General features: G+C 37.9%; 1 long non-coding RNA gene across 1 annotated transcript in view; it reads right to left on the bottom strand.

Moving 5' to 3' along the window:
- Nucleotides 1–4,859: 4,859 nt before the first annotated feature.
- Nucleotides 4,860–11,351, bottom strand: part of LOC107988563 (uncharacterized) — a 64,028-nt gene continuing 57,536 nt past the window's right edge. Inside the window, exon 3 of the long non-coding RNA XR_001760038.2 lies at nt 4,860–8,451. This is a non-coding gene — a long non-coding RNA (uncharacterized LOC107988563). The remainder of the gene's footprint in view (nt 8,452–11,351) is intronic.

Raw genomic sequence — 11,351 nt, forward strand, 5'->3', positions numbered from 1 at the left:
TTCAGAGAATCAAAACCTGTTTGAAAAACATTGAAAAAAAAGTTTAAAGCGAGGTTCCCTTCAGAGAATTCCTCCGTCGTGTTGACGTCACCAGGTCATAACCTTCTTCTTGGCCTCGTCCCAAGATCGAAATCCAGTTCCAGAAACATATCAGATCAAAACCCATCATTAAAAAAATCCCTTTGCCTTTTTTTAACAGGTTCCCAGTCAAGATTTATTTAATATTTGGACATTTTATTTTAATTGTGGATTTTAAACATTGTTGAAAAAAATAAAATAAAAACAAAAATCACACACAAAAATCTTTCTTAATATGATGCTTTTATTAGAATCAGACGTCTGTGCGTGTGTTTGTGTAAGATCTTTGTGGGGACATTCTTTTGGTAAAATGCTTCGTTGTGCAGACCCTTTGTCCTTATGGGGACATTTTTCAGGTCCTCATAAGGAAAGATGGTATTTGGAGATTGCACTCACTGCTCAAAATTGTACAGGGCCTTTGTGTGTGTTTGTGAGTGGAGTGTGTTGTGTGTGGTTGTCTGTATGTGGTGGAGTTCTGTCTTAGTTCCTTGGAACAGGAACTGACTTCAAAACTGCGACAGGAAGCTGAAACAGCCCCTACTGTCAAAGTCAAAGAAGAATCTGAATCTGAATGTACAGAGTCAGTACTGACATCATACACAGCAGTGTGAGTGTCACCAGTGCTGTTGTCAACATGGACCGGTGGTTTCATGGTTGACTGTTTACAGAGGGTAGAAGTTTGAAGACAAATAAAAAAAATCCCAAATAAAAAAGCAAAACAAAAACATAAATTAAATTAAAAAAAACACAGAAAAGTCCAAAAATGTCAAAAGAAATACCAATAGTTTCTTAGAAAAGAAGGTGCAACTAAAGGTCCACAAACCAGATCTTGGACATCCCTGCTCTGTGACATTAAAAGACAGAAGAAACCATTAGAACATTACAGACATCTTTCTCATTTCGACACTGGTGCACACACGCTGACCTGTAGGGGGCTGTATAACATTTACAGAACCTGTGATCATTGGTCTGTAACAGATATTTACAAGTTCTCCATTTACAACCCAAACAAAATAACAAAACAAAAAACAGTTTGATATAATTTGGTTAAAAAAAAAACCCAAACATTTTTTGTAATTATGGAAGGTACACATCTTGAAAATCTCCAGTATGCCAGTACTTACATATATTTTTATATTTGTATTGTATTTTATCTAACCTAACCTAATCTAATCTAATCTAAACCAACATAACCTATTATAATCTAATCCAATCTAGCCGAACCTATAACCTATTAACCTATTAACCTAACCTATTCTAGTTTAATCATATCTGACCTAATCCAATGTGATCAAATATCATTTTATTTTACATAATCTAATCTAATCTAATCTAATCTAATCTAATCTAAATCAGAACTGGTTAAGGTGAAGGTTGAACTGTATGGATCCTGCACTGGGGAAATAATAATTCTACTTAAGAATAGTTATTACTGAAATCCAAATGGTGGCGTTGCTGCTCCGCTCCATCATAAAGGACTAAGAAAGTGCAGAAACCTCGTTTTACCAATAAAACCAGACGTTGGCAAAGTTTTTGACTCACGGGCCACAATTGTCCTAAAGCATTTTCTACGTCATCTATTGGGGAACCATTGGAATTGCTGGGAAAGGGCAGAAGTATAATGTTAATATAAATAAATTATATAATTTGGAAAAGTTTGGCGGGCCGGATTAAAAAGCTGAACGCGCCACATCCGGCCCCCGGGCCTTTGTTTGCCCATGCCTGAGTTAGATCGTATAAACAGCTTGAGTGACACTGGACTCAAACCTGTCCTCACTGTTGCACAAGCAGGTGAGTGAAACAAACACACGTCCAACAATGAGAAGTTGTGTTCGAATCTCAGCAGGTCGTGTTATGCAAGCTCGGTGGTGGAAGAAGGCATTGGCAGCGAGGGTCTCTGGGGAGGGGGGCTCATTTAGAAGCGGAGCGGGTGAGATGAGAATAGTCATCCAGAGAGGAACTGGGAGAAGACGGAGGAGGCCCAGGTGGACAAGGAGCCCACATCCTGGGACGTGAGGAGAAAGCTGTCTAACCACACCACATGTCGGTGTATGAAGTGACCAAGGATCATATCCTCTAATCAGTATCACTTCATGTGCTGTAGCTACACCTACAACGGTTGGTGTAGATGAGGAGACAAAAAAAAAAAAAATCAAGAAGATACGACTGCTATTTAAGTAACAAGTAATATATATTATATTTTATATAAAGTTAAAGTAATAACAAAGAGCAAAAGCAAATAAATAAAATTTGAGTTTTACACACAAGAAGTGCATTTCGACAAATTAATGTATCATACATCAAATGTTTAGAATTGATCAGGATATTTAGAAATATATAATATTTAGAATGTTTAGAATTGATCAGGATATTTAGAATTGATAAAATATTTTTGCTTATCTTTGTATCTGTTTTTTTTTTACTACTGATTTTACTTCAAATCCAACAATTTAACTCATTGAGTTATTTGTGCATAACCAAAAGAAAGAAAAGTTGGTTAATGATTTGGGAGGGGGTTAGTGTTTATTTTTCTTTACCACTAATTACGAGTATTTTCTATTTATTACTGACTACATGTATTTTTACTGCTAAATTAGTTTTGTTTTTTGCTGACCATGATTAGTATTTTACTGCTAACAAAACATTTTTTTAAATTCTAATTTCAAGTAGTATTTTACTACTAAATACCAGTATTTTTTAAAATTACTAACTGCAAGTAGTATTTTTTACCACTGACCATGAATAGTAATTGTTTACTGCTAACTATAAGTATTTCTTTTAAATTACTAACTACAAGTAGTATTTTTTCTGCTGGCTACATTAGTAATTCTTTTCTACTGCTAACTATGAGTATTTTTTAATAACTAGCTACAAGTGCAGTTTTTTCCCACTAACTACTTGTATTTTGTTTTTTTTACTGCTAACTACCAGTGGTACGTGTCCTCTCTGACATGATGATCCCTGACCGCCTGATCTGTCTGTGGACAGGAAATACAGGAAGGAGCCCAGGACACAACTTCTCCCCCAGAAAGAGGAACAGATGTTCAAACAGACCTGCTGTGGAGAACAGACAATAGAACACACGAGCAAACGTTTGTCTTTGGCAGCGCAGCACTAATCCACAGAACACGTTTTGTTCATTGTTAACTGACACGTCAGTCAGAATTACTGAGGGGATTTTTCAAGGCGGTAAAAGAGCACCTCGTATCGACAAAACAAAACTTATTCAGCGAACTCCTTCCTAAAACGTTATTCCAGCGAAATTAACCATAGGGTTGAGACATTTTTTATGTTGATTGTTGGGATATGTTTAGATGAGGGGTCACCGACGTGGTGCCTGGGGTCACCTGGTAGCCCCCATGGACTACCTACGGTGCCAACAGGCTATATTCTTAAAATAAAACCAGTCAACAAGAGGGTCAGAAATTGTTACTGTGCTTTTTGAATCAGTTCCACCTGCAACGATATTCAAATGGGTTCAATGATGATAATAAGAAGAGCGTTCTGCTATTGTCTGTCCCAGAACTGATTATTATTACATTGTTGGGAAAGTCTGTATCAAACAAGTAGCTCTCTGTTTCAAAAAAGGTCGGTAACCCCTGATCTAGATTTTCCCACAAACCCCTGCATCAGATACACTGTTACATTTGTATATGCAGATCCCACGCACGTGTCGTAAGTATTTTTAGGAAGCAATTTTCACATGGAATTCCCTGGAAAAGACATGGTCAACTGTTGCTGGGTTACAACTGGAATTAGTCACTAGTGGAAATAATTCATTCTAACTCAGTCTGCTGAAAGTCAACCGAGTAGAATAGTACAACTTCAAGAAATTTGTAAAAAAAAAAAAAAAAAAGTGTTGATATGCCATAAACACTGACATTTTCACCCACAATCTTTTGTGAGATGTTTTTTTTTCTTTTTGTTGATATAAAACAACAACAAAAAATGTAAACATTCATATTTAAATCTCTAGCCTTTGTTATTCGGTGAATCTGTCCAGATGATCCAGACTCATAATGTTCTTTGTTTGGACCCCGGTCCTTAGATTTGATGCTGTGAAACTGATTCTTCTTTAACTCTATGTACAGATTTACAAAGAAGTAAATAAAAAACCAAAACAAAAACCATAACACAAGAAAACAGGATGTCGTATGATTCCCTCCAATACTGTGATTTCAGTGCATGTTCTAACATACAGAAAGTCTCAGATTGAACACTTCTTCATTGATTTAACAGGTTGCAGGTTAAATGTTTTGCCATCGCTGTGTTTCATATTCATGTAAAACAAAACCTATTAGAGGTGAGAGACACTGATGGATGCTAATGCGTAGGGGAAGACCAGGGTGTGGTGCCAGTCCCTGGGGAAACAGTACCAGGGGAGAGTGAGTGCTGCACCGTCAGTTCACACCTTAGAGAACTTTCTGTATGTGTTAGAACATGCAAAGCACCGTGTGACGGGATGTGGGCAGACAGATGAGGTGGCAAGAATCACAACTGCACTACAGTGCAATCAACAGGTGATGACAATTCACACAGTTAGTTACAAACTCACCAGAACAATGGAAGAGTTTATGATGAGGTCACGTCAACAGACAGAGGTTTTACAGGCTGAACAGAACCAAAACAAAAGGCAGAAATAAACAGTTTTAGAAAAAAAAAACACTGGTTCAGTTCTTAAGAAATGCATTTAGATATGAAAAAGTATTAAAACAACTTACCCAAACTATGTTCTTTTATTAGGGCAGAGAAATAATTAAAATCATAATAATAATGTGAAAAAACATGAAATTTAACAAAAGACAATGGTCCTCATACCTAAAGTATATTTGCTTTCGACAGAATATTTACTGAGATTACCAAATTAGATTAGGTGTAAAATCCTAGAGAGAAATTCTTTTATAAATTATGGTCCAGAGTCTTACGAAAATAATGAAAAAAGTTACTGTATGTGAACCTTGTAATAAAATATAAGTAAATAAAATTTAAGACAGCATTGTAAACTAGTCTAGACCAAGAAGAATGCAGACCCAAACCATCACAGAGCCTCTCACTGATTCACTGAAGCCTACGTGAATCAGAGTCAGATTCTTTTTTTTATTATTATTGAATGTTATCATTACTCTCTTCCTTCAGGATTATTGGAGTTACCTATTTATCAATAAGAGTGAAGATATTTGTCCATGTCTCTTGTAGTAACTGATCTCTGAAGTAACTAATCTCACAAGTGACAAGGTGATGTAATCACTGGTTTGTGGACAGCAACCTGTACAGGTGCTGCACTGATGCCGTCACATCTGTCACTATTACATTTAGACATTTGAATATAAACAATATACATAGACATTTTGAAATAGTCCATTTTAAAGTTTTAACCTAACAACATATAACCACAATAATATGTATAATAAGAGTGAGAATTATCATTTTTCTTTTGCGCTGACATTTAGCTAACAGCAATATTTTATGCTTTTTGTTCCTTTTTGTTTTTATATTTAATTATCGTTCCAAACGATTGGGGAAGTAATTCCTTGTGGTTTGAAGCTTTGCTTCTAATTTTACCTACATCTCCACGCAACTCTTTTCCTGAGTAGGAGGCCAAATACAGCCACCAGGCGACAGGTGCTGCTGCCGATTATTTAAAGTTCATTTCTGTAAAAAAGTTCGACCACATGCCTGAGTAGAAAGTACAGTGACAGTACACACTTCCTCCTCAGAAAAACCAAACATGACCATCACATGACTGTGGTAAATTACCTGATCACATACACTCCTGCTGTGAATCACACTCACAGAATCTGACACAATAATGTCAGAGTGCTTTGAAAAGGACACAGTTCAGACTACCGTATTATGAATTTAAATATCTCACAAGCATGTGAAAAAAAACCCATTTGTACACAGAACTCAAGCTGTTTTGCTCCTACAAAAGCAGCAGCCGGAAGTGTTGCATGTGTTTTTTTTTTTGCCACAAACTTTGCATTTCGCTATGCTCTGCTGAGCCCCGTCAAAGGACAGGAATAGAACCAGCCGTAATGACCACTGAAGCGACTCTGAATTTACACAGCTCAACTCAGCGGAGGGTGAACGGGAAAAATCCTCCTTATGTAACCAAGGAGAAGACGTAGAGCTCTTGCGGTAGAAGCTTCCAGATGAAAAAACGAAACTTATGAAAAGAGGAAATGGTCTGGTTGTGATAGTTAAAGTATTATTAAAACTGCATTTGGTTTATATTTTTAATTGTTGTTGTTTTAACTGAACTTCTGTTTATTAGGCCAAATAAAGTTTGGCCCAACAGGCCTCGTGAATTTACCACAGCTGTACACTGCCATCTAGTGGAATCACAGAGACAAATCTTACCAGGACACAACGGAAATTGTCAGGCAGTTCAAACAATACGGCAAAAATGTTGTTGGAGGCAAATCTTTTTTTCTTCAAACAGTCACTCTGACTGCACACCTTTTGTACACTGATGTTATTGGCACTTGGCCCAACAGCATTTACATGTGGGACTTAAACTATACCTGGTTAATGTCCCTGTGCAAATGTCATACTTGTGGGTTGAGGGACAACTAGTGACCATAAACCTACGGAACATAAGGCCTACATAGAGATGACTAAGCAAAGTTAGACCTTTAGCCACAGAAGACATTTTCCACGGGGGCATTACTGACTCCCATCGTGAGAACGATATTTTCCTTCTTGATCTAAACCAGTTCCAGACCCTAGTTCTCAGCATTATAGCTGTGTGTGCGTGTGTGTGGGAAAAGTGGTTGAATTTGTTTTCCACTGGTATTCTGTACATGAAATTGAGTGAGTTCCTTTAAAGTTTAGGGATGTGAGACTACCTGATGTGTGTTTTCATGTAAGAGGGGCTTTTCCCCCGGTGCCACGTGCAAAAAAAAAAGTATTTCTGTTGAGCTTAGGCATTGCGAAACGTTCCACACATGTAATGTGAACTCAAATAATAGTGAGACTTCCCTGGTCATGACCCTCAGGAGAGGGACAGAGTGTCCACCGTGAGAAAATATGTCTGTGGCACCGTGGCATTTACATGGACAAAGGAGGAAGCGTTCATTTGTTAAGAGTTGGAATGAAAAATTCTGAATAAATACACAAAACAAAAAAGAATATGAAACTATACTTTCACAACTAATTTAACGACCATCTAAGTGGTGGTGCAGACTGATGAAGGGTTAGGGTTGAAAATAATGAAATTGAAAAATAATGGTCAAAGTATGGCAAAGGGGTCAGTCATGGATCTTGGACAGGATTTTTCTGGCCCACAGTTTCTTTTTTAAATTCTACATTTCTCATTGTGTTTATAAAAATATTATTTCAGCTTTTGTGGTATTTAACCATTGTTTTTCTAAGATAGTTTAGGATACATTTTACTCATCTTTGGGCTAACCTTTAGCAACTCCATCACACCCTGACAAATCCACAGCTATTGCTTCAAAACTCCTCAACTTCATTTGAAATATTTTTCTATAAGTAAATCAAATTAACTATTGTAGTAAAACTATTACTACAAATTACAAATTACTACTATTAATTGTGGCAAAAATAAAAAAATATTAAGAATTAAATTAGTTTGCACTGCTGCCCCCTATAGGGAGACCACTCCCAATTGTGAGAACCACTGCCTTTTACCTTACATGTACAGTATGCTTTAATATGGTTATCTTAATATTACTTTCAGTCATTATTGAACTAAGTATTAGCTATTTCAAGGTAACCTTTAGATATCTTTGAGCCTTTCTAAGCTATATTTAGCTGGGTTTAAAAGAAAAACAAAATATTATCACATTCTGACCCGACTGAGCTGTGGAAAAGCACCAAGGTCCAAAAACATAATCTGTGATTTTCCTCATGTTTTATGTGTTGTGTGAAAACAGATCGAATGAGATAAAAATGCTGATTTATTCAAGGGGGTGTGGTCTGTTGTGCTGAGAGATTTACAAATGTTAGTTTCCAAGAAGAAAACAAACTGTGGCGGATGTTTTTGTTTAGAGATGGAACATCATGTGAGAGAAGATTTACTCCACCTCTTCAGGAATTTCATCCGTGGCAGCTGAGCTCTTCAGCCTCTTCATCGCATCCTGGATTCGGAGGAAAATTAGCGCAGAGCCGTAACCAGGGCCGGGCCTGCATTTATCCTCTCTCAGGGGTTGAATTACGATTTCCCGAGTGGAGCTGAACCCAGGGAAATGGTCTGAACGGTCATCCATCAGCCTGGGTGTCTGCGTCCTTCTGAACAATGTCTGACCCCTGGGGCTTAAAGAGGGTCAGGAGAGGGGTGACTTCCACCTTCATGAACACGATCATATCACACACATGCTCACACGAACCGCAGTCGCCAACGGGCAGGAGCTGAAAAGAAACAAACCAACCATTGCATCATCCTGGATTTCAAAGGAAAAACTTAAAACAAAATATACGTAAATGTACAGTTTGTCCCAAGGTCTAGTACTCCATATACAGTATCACATTCAAACATATGTGTCCTTTATACTGTATATAAACTCATGAGGTCAAACCCAGGTTACGATAGCCAAAAGAAAACTGGAATAACTTCAAATGAGCAAGAATAAATCATCTTTCTATAAACAGAATGTGCAAAAAAAAAGACATTTCACTAGTTGTGGGGCATGATTCAAAAGAAACATAATTAATTAGTGAGTTTGTAATTAATATTTTAAAATAATTGCATTTTTTTATCTTTATTTTTCTGAAAACATCTGAAAGTCAACAGCAAAGAAAGTGAACCAAAATAGTGTAAAAATGGTAAAAAATAAAAATTAAAAAAATGGTGAAAAGATCATGTAGATAAGTAAAAGTACAGTCACAGTAATAAAAGAAAGACTTCAAAAATAAAAAAGATTAACGTACGCCGGCCCAAATTAGTCATTCCAGACAACAGAACAGAATACTTTCATAACTGGCCTTAAATTAACAGTTTCAGTTCCAGTAGTGAATCCATGCAACAGGACAGTGAACTGAGGTCTTCAGGTCTGACGCTCATTAAAGTGACCTGACAGACTGAGGTTCTGTTGAGATGTAGCAACGCAGGGGCAGTAAAGAAACACTATCTTTATTTGTGTGTGTGTGTGTGTGTGCACCACTGCGCGCTCTGGCTTCAGTCTGCACTCAGACCTCCTACATGCATGTCTCGGACTGTTTACTGGGCCCTGCCCCACGCTCCTCCCTCTCTACACATCTGTCATTAAAGCTGCAGGACCACACACACCAACGCAACAACATAAACAATAATACAAACCAAACAAAAAAACGCAATCATTGTTTGATGGGTTTTGATGCGACTAATGAAATAGCTACATATTATTATTATATAGCCAAAAGATAGCACAACATTAGCATTACTTGTGGCTAAAAATGTAGTAAAACGGTCTATAACCTGGCAAAGAGGGAGTGAACTGGACCAAGTTATAGTCATTACAAAACTTTTCATTATTACCTTCATTACTATTGTTATTGTTATCGCAGTAGTAATTCTAGTAGTAGTAGTAGAAGTAGTTTAATATTGGTCAAAAACATTGTTTTTTAAGAACCCTATTCTTTACTACACTGTGAAAAACCCAAAGAAATAAATAGTTGCATACAAACACATTAAACAGATTTTATTAATCTGAGCTTTGCAGGAAAAATAAATATAAACTACATAAACTGTTTGACCCCATGTTGCAGTTCTTCCTGGAGTTCTTTCCTCCATATTTGCTCTCTCATCCAGTAGATTACTGGATTACTGTCCTCCATCAGCATAAGCAGCAGGTCACACAAACAGGATGTTGATAAGATCATGAAAACCCCACCTCTCTCTCTCTCTCGCTCTCTCTCTCTCCATATTTCGTTCTTTTCCCACTCAGCCTCTGTCCACCTCTGCATATTCACACCAGAAAAAGATTTATGGGTATTAAGTGACCGAGCTCTACAGGAATGTTTCGACGCACTTACGGCTCAGCTGAATCATCCAGCGTCATTAATTTCTGATCCCACTCACTGTGGCGGATGTCAGTGCATTTTTAATGGGAAATGAATGCAGAATTCCAGAATTGGTCAAGATGGTAAAAGTTTCACTCTGACTGTTCACACCACACATATAGTACTGTTCCATATCGAAGTTTGAATGTCAAGAAAAACCGTCAATTCATTGTGACTCTTAAACAGACACCTAATGGACAGGAAAGGGCGGTGACATTGACCCTGGTGTCACACGGTCAGTGTGGGCACGGTGACGGCTCTGGTCTTATGACAACAAAGTCACACATTTCTGCCCCCCTGTGGTTGATGGCTTTTCTAAATGTGTATGAATTTGGGTCAAGGTCAATCCTGATCATTTTTACTTTGTAACTTTGGTGATGGCCCATTGTTGGTGGAAGTCAGCCGTCATGACTTACAACAGTGATTATAAACTGGTGGCCAATTTTTGCTTTGTAACTTTGGTGATGGCCTATTGTTGGTGGAAGTCAGTCGTCATTACAACAGTGATTATAAACTGGTGGCCCGTGGGCCAAATCTGGCCCAGTGAACCATCCAATTGGGTCTGTGACTATATTATATATCCTGTCTGAAGTTCAGTACTTGTTTTCTTTAGGTAAAATAATGATGTTGTCTGTACATAAAGTATAGAAAATAAACCAAAAAGTATGTATAAAAGCAGTAAAAATATATTAAAAAAATTCTTTAGGACCTAAAACAGGTTTTTAACCCCCATCAGCCCACCAGCCCGCTATCGAACTATCAGGTGGCAACTCTGGTTGTGGCCCAGAATAGTTTAAAGTTTGAACTTCAGTACCATTTATGGGTCGCAGGTTTTCAGAAATTCTCCTGCATGTACGTCTTAAGGTCACATTTCTGTCCCACTGAGCCACAGGCAGGTTCAAAATGAATGTCTTTTCATTCCCGTTCCATAGCAGAGGTAGTCTACTGCAGCATCAGTGAAGTCATCAATGACTCTTTGCTCTCCACGTCGTGTTTTTATAAATTTGTCCTGTGTGCAGGCAGCAGTCGGAGAATGAGAGTCATGCCATGTTTACTCGCTCTGCTCCCTGGGGCTGGCTGCTATCCAGCCGACTCTGGACCACTCAAGTCCTTCGTCAAGTCCAGCCTGTAGGCAGGATCCTGTGGGCCTGATTACACTGGTGTCAGAGAATGACAGATGAATGCTCTGAGCAGCTCTATCTTTAGCTCTGGGTAAGGCCCACATTACTCAAGACTCTACTTGGCTCCTCAGAAAGGGGAAGGAGAGGAGA

This window comes from Cynoglossus semilaevis, chromosome 5, assembly GCF_000523025.1.
Source record: "Cynoglossus semilaevis isolate Cse_v1.0 chromosome 5, Cse_v1.0, whole genome shotgun sequence".
Taxonomy (NCBI): domain Eukaryota; kingdom Metazoa; phylum Chordata; class Actinopteri; order Pleuronectiformes; family Cynoglossidae; genus Cynoglossus; species Cynoglossus semilaevis.